Genomic DNA, 13,822 nt, shown 5'->3' on the forward strand with positions numbered 1-13,822 from the left:
CCATCTACAGGTTCTTCACTGAAGCTTGACCCTCTCTTGGGACCCTGGGGACTGATGAGGAAGAACCAGCCCATGTCAGAGGGCGATGCTGCACATATCCTCAGCAGGGCTAATTAGTCTTGGTGGATTATTATAGCAACCTGGCTCTACTGCTTCCAGGTATTATGAACTAGTCCAGTGTCTTGGCATGGTGCTGTGCTGTGCAGACATTGTGCTAAGGTAATTGCTGCAAGGACATTAAAAGCAATGAAGTGAGAGCTGAGCTGTGGTGCACAGAAAACAGGGTTTTTTTTTTTGGAACAAGAAAGTCCAACGTCCCAAATCGTTGTTAAGATAGACCTGGGCCATTTGAAAATGCCTACCTCTGCTAAATAAAACTTCTGAAAATCTGGGAGACATACTTAAAATAATAGAAACTGCAACCCCTGAAAAATAGAGAGTTTGTACCGTGCCTTAAGTATGCCCTCTTTAAAATATGCCTCAAAACCATCTGTAACACACAAGCAGCACCTTGCTCTTGGAAAAACTGCTGAACTCTCGGCACCACACAAAGACAGCCTAACACCCAGTGTTTGCTAAAGCAAACTCTCTGTTGAGATGAGCTGATCCAAATATAAACTGTTGTGCTTTTGAAAATCAGATCTACAACCTTGCATTTACTAAATTTCACACCTTTACCACATTTTTAATCTACTTCACCATTGCCCTCAGAGCTTCACACACTGCTTTGCTTTCATCATTAAACCTGCATATTACTCTCCTATCTCACCTCACTGCTGACAATAGCCCTGGTAAGAAGACTCCAGTCTACTGCTATTGAAATAACCTGTGAAATATAGGTAAAATGCCTGATCTGTCCTATTATCTATACTGCCTCTCATGCACTGCTCTGTTCTTTGATAATTAATGGGAGGGGGAGGGGGGTGAATAAAAGAAAGAGAGAGAGAAAGGCCTAAGAAGTCAGGAGCAAAAGTCCTCTAATTTCCTGCATTTATAACCACGCTGCAGCAATTAATGTTCATAGAGCTGTAACTTAAAACGGTGAATGCAAGTGGAACATAATTGGAATTGCAATATAATCCCTGGCAGGGTACTGCCAATTTCAGGGGGCTGAGTTAAGGTTGTTTGAGAATATATTGTTAACTCTTTTCCTAGTTTTCAGCAGCTTAGCCTGCATTACCTTAACTCTTTATTTCCAGATTGTCAAAGGTTTAGCTGAATTCAGTGTCCTGGAAAGGCACGGAGTACCACAGGTCAACTTTAGCTCCGTTCTAAGTTTTGGCGAATTTAATTCCAGGAGGTAGCTGGAACTCTGTGTTCAGGTTCAGGTCAAATCAGATATAGCTTTCTGCCTGCTCTACAGGATGAGGATAAGGGACCGGGCGGAGATGTCAGGTGAGTCAGATGTATAATTTTCCACCATACATTATCCAAGCATCAGTACAGCATGATCGCTGTGACTCGTGTGGTCTTCAACACCTCTCCTGGCTCTGCAGCGGACCTCTGTCCCTTCCCCACATCCCTACACACATCCAGTTTGCTCAGCACCCCCGAGGCTCTTCGGGTGGGCATCGCAGGATGCATGACCCAGGGAGGGCCAGGCATGGCTCCCCTTTTCCTTCGTCCCCCCCGCTCCCCAACGGGACGTAGCAGAGCACAAGCCCCAGGGCGGGACAAGTCGGGCCCCGGTGGGACCGCAGCCACCTTCCCCGGCCCGGGCCCAGGCCGGAGGGCTGCCGCCCTCTCTCCGTAGCCGACGTGTCTGGGTTCGGGCCCGGCTTCCGCGGCGCGGGGTGCGGCCTCCCGGCCGGGCCCCACTGCTTCCCTCCTCCCCCGCAGGCCGGGCCGGGCCGGGGCAGGAGGACCCTCCTGTCCCGGCCCGGCCCGGCCCGGCCCGGCCCTCCGCGGCGTGGGAACAGCCGGGCGGGGCGGAGGCGGGGGCCCGGCCCTGGCGGAGGGAGGGAAGATGGCCGGGGCAGGCGCCGGGCGAGAGCGGGGGGAGGCGACGGCGGGGCGCTGCTGAGCGGCGGGGCGGGGGCGCTCGGGCCGGCGGGCCGAGCTCGAGAGCTGGGAGCTGCGGCGGTGCGGGGCAGGTCCCGGGAGGGGTTAGGAAGCGCGGCGGGGCTGGTCCCGGCGCGGAGCGGGGCTGGCGCGGGGGAGGATGAGCCCGGCGCGGCGCAGCCGGAGCCGCCCGAGTCCCGCTCCCTGCGGGGCCGCCTGTTAGTGCTGGAGGAGGAGGAAGAGGAGGAGGAGGAGGAGGAGGCGGCGGCGGCGGGCGGCCGCGGCCCGGGCGGGACGGGAGCTGCCCCGGCGGCGGCGGGCGGGGAGCGGGTTTCGACCGGAGCTGGGCGGTGGCGGCGGCCCGGCGGCGGAGCGGCCATGCCGTGGTTGAGTGGCGGGCGGCGGCGGCGGCAGCAGCAAGTGGCGGCGGGACAGGGCGGCGGGCCGCCTGCGGGCGGGCAGCGGGGCCGGGAGAGCTCGGAGCTACCACTGCCCGCCGGCTGGGAGGAAGCGAGGGACTTTGACGGGCGAGTCTTTTACATCGACCATAACACCCGGCAGACCTCGTGGATCGACCCCCGGGACAGGTAAAGGGCGGGAGCCGCCGGCGGACGAGGGACACCCCGGGGGAAGGAGGGCCCGAGCCCGGTTCACCCCGCCGGGCGCCGGCCCCGCCGCCGAGGCAGAGAGGGCGCGGAGCGGGGGGGACGGGGAAGCCTCAGAGCCGCCTCCCCGGCCCCCCCCCCCCCGCGCCCTCTCCCCTTCGGCGGCGGGGCCGGGCCCGTCGGCGACATTTTCCTTCCCCCGGCCGTGGCCGCGGGGAGGGTGTGGGCGGCGGGGCCGCCGGTGCCGCTGCCGGCGGGGCGCCCCGCCTCGCCTCACTTCGCCCCGAGGCGGGAAGGCGGAACGGGGTAGGGGGGCCCTGTCACACCGGCCCGGCTGGGCCGAGGCGCTGAGGGGCAGCCCCTGCCCTAGCGGCTGAGCAGTTTGCCGCCAGGGTTAGTGTTAAATTAGGTCAAAAATCCGGGAATTAAGGCTTTTTTTGCCCGTGGTGGGTGCTCGGACCCAGTGTTGTCTCTGGGAGGGGGAGAAGATGGGCAGGCGGGAGCACACCGCCTGGGTTTGTTCTCCTCAAGTGCTGGGCTAGCCCCGCTGTAACCGAATGGCATGGCCATCCTGATTTATTAGCCGGGCTGAACTAATTGGCAGCAGCAGGCTGGAGGCATGCTGAAGTAATTTGGTAGATTACCTCCTCATAAAAGATAACGCTGCGTGGAGGTAAGCAAACCGGTAAATTCCTGCAGTTAATTTGACAAATACGCGGTCTGCTACAAATTACCCGTCTGCTGCGTTGTTTTGGGATTGCGTTTTCACGTCTCTCGGGCCTGGCGGTGCGTGGTAAGATCGGGTTAGGCCTTTTCATTGTAATTAGGGTGAATAAATACAGACAGGGTTTACATATTTCAGTAGAATTGCCTTATAAGCAATATTTAAGCCTTATAGCTTAAAACTGGTGGAAGCGTGGACTATCTGTAGCGGGTACTGCCTGGTAAATACAACCTCGCTTGAAAGCATTTGCCTAAAAATTTCCACGCAGAGTTAGTGAACACAAGTGTCAGTATTCTACGTGTCTGCGAAATAAGAAACATATGTCTCTGTGTATACTTTTCTATATTAAACAATGTTTTTATAGTAAGTGAAAGTTGGACAAGGACAGTTTGAACCTCAGCCAGAGCTACCTTGCCAGAAGTATGCCTGGAATGTTAAGCAGGCCACAGAAACATTTAAGCACAGTCTGGGTTAAAGACTATAGTAATTTGAGCGATTCCTGCCATCTTGCACAATGATACATAACTGTTTAAATAGCCTGAATATTTACCTACCAGATGAAGATCTTTTGTCTCATTATTTAGACATACTTATGCATGCACATAGTTTTTTTGCTGAGGCATTAAATATGTCAGTATGCTTTAGATAGCACATTTTCCTACAACATGTATATGCATTTTAATGTTAGTTTACTTGTAATATGCTGTTGTAAAGGTAACTGGTGACATAGCAATGTGTCTGTGGCTTCCTTGCATGTCATCCTTTTCATTAAATTTCAGAGGGTATGCGGTTTCGTCTTCTGGATTATCTTGCATACAGACAATAATAAAAAAGATTTAGCCATTTACTACAGTGTTTAAATTCAGTCACCATTCAACTTAAATAGTATTGCTAAACTTATGACTTAATGTTTTGAAGAAATAATTGAAATGCCACATGATGCTTGAAAATTTGTCTCAGTATTTCACACCAATGTTTAAACTTAGATTTATTTTTCATATTGGGTAAGAACAGGCTGTAGAACAGAGATTGAGACATTTACATTGGGGCAGGTAGAAAAGACATGATGTTTTCATGAGCACTTACCAGTAGTTTCTACATAATTCAAATAGCAGGAGCTAGTTTTATGATTGCAGAGTTAATCTCTAGTTGAGAATAGACTACTGTTGTTACTTTAGTGAGATGTCTGTGTTCTTCTGTAGAGCAGAAAGTAACCAGTCTTTTTGGTTTTCATTGCAGCTATTCAGATTACCTTGGGCAGCAGCAAAGTAGGAAGGGATCAGGTTAGTTGTGTTCTGCCAACGTTTGGGAAAGAAAGGTCAGAGCAGTAGGGAAATGGTACCAAAGCTGTATTTTTGCAAACAGGAGTTGAAAAAGTGGAGGGCAGAATAACCTACTTGTATCATATCTACCTCAGCATTTTGAGTTTGGTATAGGGTGACAGAGATCAGCTCCCCATTTCTGTGTTTGAGTGGTTTAATTTCTATCCAGGAGGAACTGGACAAAACTATGGGACCTCAGGCCATGTTGCACTTGATCAGGGCTTTGAGAATCAGCGCCTCCAAGCTTTCCTATGGGCAGTAGTCTCATAAGCATCCCCACAGGCTCCTCTTTCCCTGTAGCTGGCACTTAGTAGTTTGTTTTTATTTTCAGCATTCCTGCTGAGATTTCTTACCCTTTTGTATAGTTTGGTTAATGAATTTAATTTGAAGGAGTTATCTGATTAAAACAAAATAAAAATCTCCTGCCTCCCCCCACATTTTTGCCATTGAAGCCAAGAAGAGAAGGAAATACTAACTGGAGAAGTTGAGGAAGGAGAAATGTGCTCTATAAAGGATTTTGGAGTTTGGGAAAGAGAAGGTGATGAGGGCAAGGGAGGTAAGTCAAAACAATACAGAGTGAGACGGGATAAAGGACTCAGAATTGGATGTCTTATGCTTTTCTATGGTAAGAAAAAGTGGAATAAATGAAGAAAAAAGAGGGAGAATAGTAGAAGAGTGATGAAATAAGCAGATTTGAGAAGCATCTTATCTTTGGTATCAAATCAGAGGTTAGGTTGGGGAAGATACTGTGTTGGTCTGTGTGGATTGTGCGTAATGAATAGATCACGGATGGTTGTCTAGCAGATCCTGTAGGTCTCAGAATGGAGCCATTCAGTGCATGTTTTCACCTCACGGTAGTAGTCGTCTTTTATCTTAATAGATTGTAAGTTCTTCAGGGCGGCGAACTGCTTTTTTATCTTGTGTTTGCACAGTACTTGCTATATTGAGATTCTGGTCAATAACTGGGGATTGTAAATGATCTTGTAAAAGACTGACTATGTTTGTGGTTGACATTGATGATCCTCCTGGCACTAAGGATCTTACTACTGTTGCTGTTTGTTACAAGGCTGTGTTTTCAAGTGATTAGAGCTTAGCCAAAACTGTTGGAGTTTGGCAAAAGCTTTCCAAGCTGGTGAGTCTTGTTAGATTTTTTTTTTTTTTTTTTGGATGTGGAAACTTCAGCTAAAATACAGTGTTGTTTTTTTTGAACAATACTAGAGGAGAGGGAGCGTTGCCTTCAGCTTCCTAATGTGGGTTGTCTTGTTTGAAGATTTAAATCGTCTTGTTTTGGAGTGAGGATTTTAAGCTTGTAAGGTGTAGCAGTGTTTTAGCATGGAGAAATCATCCATTTGGGCCAATTTGGGAGGCACTGAAAAATCAGTATGTGCTGGGTGAAGACTTAGATTTAGCAGCTGCATTTGCAGAAACTTCCTGCAAGCTGGACTGCTGGTATGTTAATTGAAATCAGGGAGTTTTTCTGTCCTGTGTCCTTCCTCATCAGCATCTTAATTCTGAGACCTAAAAGTTGCTTAGTTTGAGCACAGGAGAAAAACCCTGGCCTTGTAGAGGAGGTGGTTTGGAACAAGGAGTATGGGAATGAGCAGGGTTGGCCTTGGAAATTGACAGGGGGGAAAATTTCAGTAGGTTGTGGAAAGCAAAGCAATCAGGAGTTGGGGGTAGGGAGAAGGAGGATGGCACCTGAAGCCTGGGAAGAAAAAAGTAGGGGAACTGGACTGAAAACTAGTAGGGCAGGGAAAAACAGGTAAGAAGAAACCGGTCTGGTGAGGGTTCAGGGTGTGAGGGTGTCAGCTCTTTTCTTGGCTGTACAGGGAACCCCGAGGGAAAAAGAAGGAACGCTGAGTTTGGATGAGGAATCTTCAGAGTCAGAAAATACACATGCAAGGCAGCATGCAAAGTCTATGTGAAGAAGGGAAGATAGTTGGAAGGTGAAATATAAAAACTAAATGTGAAATATGAGGATGGGGATCAGGAAGTGTAAGATGTGCTGGACAAGGAGACTAACGAAAAATCAGGATTGTAGAGATTGGAAATAAGGAAGAAAGGGTAATGGGCTTGAAACAAGGAGCCAGCTTGAGAAAGTCACTAGACAGGTATCTACGTTATGAGGGGCGTGGAGTAGAAATGTTCAAGTGAGTAATGGACAGAAAAGTCCCGAAGTGCTGGCTGGTTTTTGCTGAACTATTTCAAGACTCCTCATTCTCATAATTTATTTGCTACAAGCAAATGTCTGTATTACCCAGTTTGCCTCTTCTCTCTGTGGGGTAGGACAAAGACAGTCCATTACTATTATTGTTTCCTGTGTTACGGCAAGCGGGAAAGTGAGATGTTCAAACCCATGTGCTGGCGTGATGCTGCACGATGTGATTTCCCTTTCCCCAGTCTGGTTTTATAAAGGAATAGGAGATCGCAACTAAGAAGCTTAAATCAAGAGAATATTTATCTCAAATATTCAAAGCTAGAAAATTCCAGGCTTAAATTGCTTAACTACTTCTTGTTTTGTATTAAGAGAGCATTTTTAGTGACAAACTACTTTTTCATGTATTGTCTTGCCTTATTTGATACACGGAAAGGAGCAACTGTGAGGCCAGATCAGAGGGCTATCAGAAGTGAAGTGGATGAGAATTGCTTCTAAAGTTTTTTGCTGAAATTGGAAGATGTGCCTCTCTCTAGTGAGGGAGAGGATCTTTTGGCACACCAGTGTGTGAAACAGTTAGAAAGGCAGTGGTCTCTTTGTCAAGGCAAGAGAATATCTACTAGGGTATTGGAATGTATCTGTCCAGTTGACATTGCTCAGGAACGCAAAGACAATCAGAAGAAGCATTTAAATGAAGATTTTTCACAAACAGCAGTTTTCTGGGCCTGGCTTAAACCCCTGCACTGAGACTCACAATTAGTGTCATTCAGTATTGGAATTCAAATGCTTCTATTCCAAAGCATCAGAAAGATGAAGGCAAGAGACTAGCACCGCTGCCATTTTTGAAAGTGTGCTTCAAGTTCATGTGTGTTTTCAGACTTTTCGTGTCTGCTTCCTTTTTGTTGTGATTGGATTATCAACTGCGTTAACACACAGTTTTGTTTTGAACTAATACTATTTGTGGAATGGGAAGAAAACAAAGTGATTGTTGATCATTATTTTAATATTCCCTCTGAAAACATTACAATGACTGGACAGATTTAAATCACATGCTTTATTTGACTGTGATGCAGTCTGTTAATGTAAAACATAAAATGTAACCTATAGGGTACAGAAATGTATTTCTGGAAGTGATGCTTTGAAAATGTTTAAAGGGGAGCAGAACTACAGAAATACTAGTTTGGCTGTGATTTTGTAAATTGGCTCTCTAGGCTGCTAGTGCCAAGCTCGCAAGAGATGGTGATGGCTGTAAAGGAAAAAAAAAAAGAATGAGTATGGATCTGGAAAATATGCTTGCCCATGAGAGGAAAAGAGCTGAATTTATTCAGTTGAAGAGGTGTTTAAGAAATGGTTTGAGTACTGTTCATAAAAAGAGATGATACCGGAGACTTGAGAGCTCCTTTGTTTAGTAGATTTATAATAATATCTGATAGTCAGAAGTCAAAACCAGAAATATGATATGTTTTTAATAGTAAGAGATACTAAATGTTGGAGTAGTTTTTCCACTCCTTTAGCTCTCTAGGTGAAATTATCTAATTCTTTTTTTTTTTTTTTGCCTGATTTAAGTCAGCTATCGCTTAAAGTCCCATTGTCTATGACCATCTATTTTTACTGGCTCCATTGTATGATATATCATTTGATCTATACATAATATATATAGCTAAATATATCTCATAAGGATTGGCAGAGCAGCCATCCTTCCATGAGAAAGTGGAGAGCTTCTCTATCTGGTTGTTTCTCTTAACACAGCAAGGAAGAAATCCAATTTATCCCCATCACTTCAGGCATCTGCAGTTGCATCATTTGATTACCTCAAGTTAGCAGTAAATACAGTGGACTTGATAGAATTTATATTAAAAGCATTGCATATAAAGTAGTACTTGATCCAGATGTTTTGAGTTTTCTGTGCAATGTCAAGCCTGGATGCAGCCACAGCGTTGATGGGAAAGCTATGCAGCTGTGCAACTGTTCTCCTGGCATGTGACTGGGAATACATGCTGTAGCACGTGGTGTTGAGAAAGGGCTGCGGTGCCCTAAGCCTCCCTGGGCAATCTGCACATATTTGTACTTTAGTTCTTGTTCAGAATAACTTAGTCAAATTTTTAAAGGCATGCTGTAGCTGACATTTGTTATGAAAGTTTTATGAGTATATATATATATATATGCCATGATAAATCTACTTCTCTGCCTTTTGGGAGAGAGATACATTGATTTTTTATTTTTTTTTTTTTCATCCTGGCCAGTAGGTTTTCGAACAGGCAGATATTTATATATTATGAGTGACTTCCATGAAAAAGTTTATGATTAGAAATAAATGTAGGTGCAGGCGTCCTAGAATTAATGTTAGTTGGCATTAGGTATGTTTTTCAAGCTGAATCTTTCATTTGATTGATAGATTATGATAACAAGTGAATATTAATCAGTTGATTCATGATAAATAATTCTAAATTATCACTTTTTTTTTTGTTCTTAATCTCAGCTCTCTGATTTAAATGTTTTAAAAAAGTAGCTTTTAATTTCTTGTCAGATTTATGTTGCTTGGGAAAAAGCAATGTCCGTATGAAGTAAGCATCCTCGTTTTCTGATAAACTACTCTTGTAATTCAATGTTCTTAAAAAAGAGTGCTATGTCACCAGTCACTGAGGATTAAAAATGTTTTTAGGAATATTTCAGTGTCTCAGAAAGTAGAGGTGGGAGGCATCCACTCTTTCTTCCTAAAGGTGAAAGGTTTTCCTTGAAGTACAATAGTAATTAATTATGGTTTACTTAATTGGTTTTTATTGGTTAAGCTAGATTTCTAAAGTATATCTATTTTAGGTAGCATAAAACTGCAAGACCTAATGCATGTGTGCTAAAGCATCAAAACAGCTATTGAGCCATGGTAACCTCATTAACAAAACAATGCTGTTAAGCTTCTTAACGTTTTGTTAAAGGTGAAGGTTTTTTGTGTGCGTGTGTAGTTTTTACCTCTAAATGGAAGTATTTTCAGCAATTAAATAGTGAATGCAGACACCTGCCTTATTGTATTTGTGTGCATACTAAAAGGGACTAAATTGGCACTTGTGACTTCAGTGTGTTACAGCAATGTGATGACAGATGTCCTGAGGGCTTTTTCTTGAAGGGTTCTGTGAGATGGTAGTGAGTGCTTCATGTATGAATTGGATCTTATAAACTGAGAAACTGTGATCTGTCAGATGTGGTCAGGGCTCAAAACTGTTGGAGAAGGTACTTTCCTATTTCTTGTATATATAAATCAATGTATATCTGAGTCAGTATAGGCATAATGGTTGTATTTATTGTCATTAAAACAGCACCAAGCGTTGTTAAAAGAAAATTGGGTATTGCATTAACATATCTTCTAAAGGCGGGGGGGGGGGGGAATTGTCTCCTTCTCAGGATCTATAATCTGCACATGTGAGAATGCAAGATTTGAAATGTCACAAGGCTAGGGCTGGGTTTTAAGTTCTATTATCTGGAGAAAAAAATTCCTATTTAGGCTTGGATTCTAGTGATAAGTTTAGTTTGAGAGATAATAACTTAGTGTTTTTAGTGAATGTAAATATAATGACAGCACTGTGCAAACATAAGAACAAATGACTTGTAGGCAATAAAAAAAATTAGAAACTTATCTATGGCAAAGCCCTGTTAAGAAGCTTCACAGAGGTGCCTGTTAAATGTCATGTTGGTTTATAATTTTGTGTTGTTTACCGGAAGGTAGAGCTTTGTAAAGTTGTATGTGAGGCCAAACAAGTATTTAGTTGATATTTTGGTGAAACAAAGTTAAACTAGTACTTTTTCTGTCTACAGTTAAAAATAGAACTTCCTGAATATCTTATCTGCTGCAGATGTGACAGTTCACATTCACCAGCAAAGCCAGCCAGTATTGCAGCTTTTAAGTAATCTTCAACTTGTTTCTGGTTGAAAGAAGCTAGCTAAGAAAACGCGCTCTACGTTCTTTTCCTACCTCTCTGCCTGCCATGGCAGAGCAGCGTGCATGTTCAGCAAGGTTTCGCAATACAGCACCCTTGAGCTACTGGTTGGCTGCTGCCAAAAGCAGCAGTGTCCTCCCTGCCAGCCACATGGTCTCGCCCCTCTCTTGCACTGGTACAGGTGCTTATCCAACCTTACGGTAAGACAAATTAGCCAAAAAATCCCTATGTAGTATTTAATTTGTCTCTTTTTGGGGAGGGTAGTTTTCAGCCGGTTTAGTTCCCTAAGCTGACTTAACCTTCAGGGCAGATGGGTATTTAAGTGGCTTATGTCAATTAAGTTTAATTCAGTAAGGAATTGGATTAGGCAAAAGTGATGAGTCAGTTTAAAACCTTCTTTGAGTAAATCTTCTTTGTGAATGGCAGTCCTGACTACTGATTTTTAAAATACCCTCACAGTAAAACAACACATCTCTAAACAAGTTTCAAGTTACATTTAGAAAAGAAGGATTCACTTTTCAGACATAAGATGGATGTATAAAAGCCAACAGAAGTCAATTAAATAGGTGTCAGAGTCAGTTTTTCAGTTGAGTAGCAGCTTTGAAGTGGCTATTAAGAAGTGAGAGGGCTACAAACAGCAGAACTGATTTGGGGACTGAGTTTGGGGTATCATCAGCAGCTTGGAAATACTCATGAAAGATTTGGTAAGTCAGTGGTGAGCGTTGCCATCTCTGTCAGGGAGCAAAGTTGGTGTGCGAGAGAATTGGATCTAGGACCAGATGGGTGTCTGGGGAGGATAGCAGCAGCACAGTACCTTGGAGGTGTGTGTGAGAGGGAACTGAATATAAGATCAGCTAGATGTGGGGAGGATCTTGACAGTGGACCACCTCCAAGGAGGATCTTGGTTTGGTGTAGAAGTGTAGGGTATAACTGGGGAAGGGTGGAGCATGAAAAGGCATGCCGAGGTAAGAACAAAAAACACAGGACAGCTACTGGGGGGACTTGGAAGGTGGCTTTGTCACCAGTGTTTGGAGCTATAACTCATCAAAAGATTATGACAGTGTGACTGGGGGATTTTTTAAGGGATCTGAATGGGTCAAGGTTAAAATTGCCAGGTTGCAGAGGAGGAGGTTGTAATACTTGAATTAGATGAACAAGATTTTTGTTTCTGCTTATGGAGAGGAGCAGGGACTTTGATGCTGTATTTTTGCCTTGCTACCAATCCCAAGCCTATTTCATGGAGATAAATCTGTCAGTTCTTAACCAGTCGTTGATGGCAAGGGAATAGGGATGTAGGCTTTGTTTTGCCATGCTACAAGGGTCTTGATCATTTCTTGATTCTGTTCCAGATAGGCAAATTAATTTGGACTTAGTATAATTAGGGTGTGCTAAAAGCATGGCAAGACATCATCTGTCACTTTTAATGGCCCATTGAATCGTTTGAGTCAGCCATTCAATACAGATAGCCTCCTGGTGAGGCTTGCTATAGATGCATGTTGCATGATCAAATAAGCTGGAGTATTTCTCAGTTTGTTTCTCTATCTGTGTTTTTGTGGGTGTTCACTAGAGTACGAAAGGCTCTTGGGTCCAGTGATGAGCTTGGTGGTCTTCCCATGGTTTCCAGGATGGAGGCAATTCTGTGCTGTAGTGTTAGATCTCTTGGCTGAAGGAGTTGATAGCCATCAAGAACTGAGTTAGTGAATATCAAAAACTGAAGCGACTATTTTTTTATTTTTGTTTTCAAAGACTTCTTCTATTTCAGTATATTTAATTGGAAATGGGACAAAAATAAAGTACAGTGATATCAACACCCTTGAACCAGCAGCGGAGAATCAAAGGCTATCTTTCATAGCTTTCTGAAAGAGTTATTTTCAAGATGAAATATCTATGGAGAATCTTGTTGAAACTATTTTGATTTATATTGTACTTGGGATGAAGCTCTTTCACACACACACAGTGATTAGGATTCTTCATGGCAAAATGCAAAGTTTGGTATCAAAGCTGAAAATGCATAATATTTCAAAATAAATTTATTTAATCTTGGATTACGGTTTAAACAGCTAAAAATAAAGACTTTAAAAAAAAAAACCCTTAATACACAACACATTCTTAGAAAGAGTGGCTTATCCATGTTTGGGAAGGCAGCTGAAGTACTGCATAATTATCTAATTCTATAGCATAAACAAATTGTGACACACTTCTCAAAGGAGGATACAGTCCAAAGTTACTTGACTTGAACAGCAATTCCATGTGTGCTTAAAAGGGAATTTCAGAATAAAAAGTAAACTACCGTTGTGGGTTTGGGTTTTTTTGGGCAATGTAGGGATAATTAGTAGGTGGAGAAAGTATTGTATGTGTTCAGAAATTACTGTTTAAACACTTGTGTGTCTTCTACTTCCCCCAGGTTACATCTTTTGGATAAGACTAAGATTCACGGTATGAAAGATATGATACGGCACGTAGGTGAAAATCCCTGAAACCCAAACTTCAGCATAAGTTAACTACAAAACCCAAGAAAAATTGATTGTACGACCATCATGGCTGTTGGATCATAGATCAATTTTAGTAGTATCTAAATTGCCTCTAACACTATAATTGATGACTAACTCAAATTAATGATAATCATCAGGTTATGAGCTAGAGAAAGTGTAACTGATGTCTCCTTTATGTAATAAAAAAAAAATTGGAAATGCATGTAAAGACTGGAAATGTAATAGATAATTTGTCAAAATCCAGTTAAAGAACATGTATATTCATATTGCATGTTCATATGCATATTTCCAACTGTATGCAGTGTACTGAGTGATGACATTAAGAAAAAAGTGCACACTACTTTGCGTTGGTTTGAGTTGTCTTATCTTTGCTATTCTGCCAGCTCATAGTTTATTCAAGGAAAAACCTAGTGGTGCTCTTGTGGTTATGGGTGTATTGAGATTTGTGATAAATAGGCACCATGTGCTCAAGGCTCTGCACAGGCATTTGAATTTCACTTCTGTGTTTAATGTAGCTACTCAGTTGGGCCAACTGAGTTATAGAATTCTTTGTTTAGAAAAATGTTTACTAGTACCAGCTTGCAGAACAGATGG

The 13,822-nt window shown here is 43.4% G+C and overlaps 1 protein-coding gene across 1 annotated transcript in view; it reads left to right on the forward strand.

The window, feature by feature from the left end:
* The first annotated feature begins 2,473 nt into the window (after positions 1-2,473).
* The window catches only part of WWC3 (WWC family member 3), a 108,777-nt gene continuing 97,428 nt past the window's right edge, over positions 2,474-13,822 (forward strand). Inside the window, exon 1 of the mRNA XM_059816278.1 lies at positions 2,474-2,588. The gene's annotated coding sequence lies outside the window, so the exon portion shown is untranslated. The remainder of the gene's footprint in view (positions 2,589-13,822) is intronic.

This window comes from Gavia stellata, chromosome 1 (genome assembly GCF_030936135.1).
Source record: "Gavia stellata isolate bGavSte3 chromosome 1, bGavSte3.hap2, whole genome shotgun sequence".
Lineage (NCBI taxonomy): Eukaryota > Metazoa > Chordata > Aves > Gaviiformes > Gaviidae > Gavia > Gavia stellata.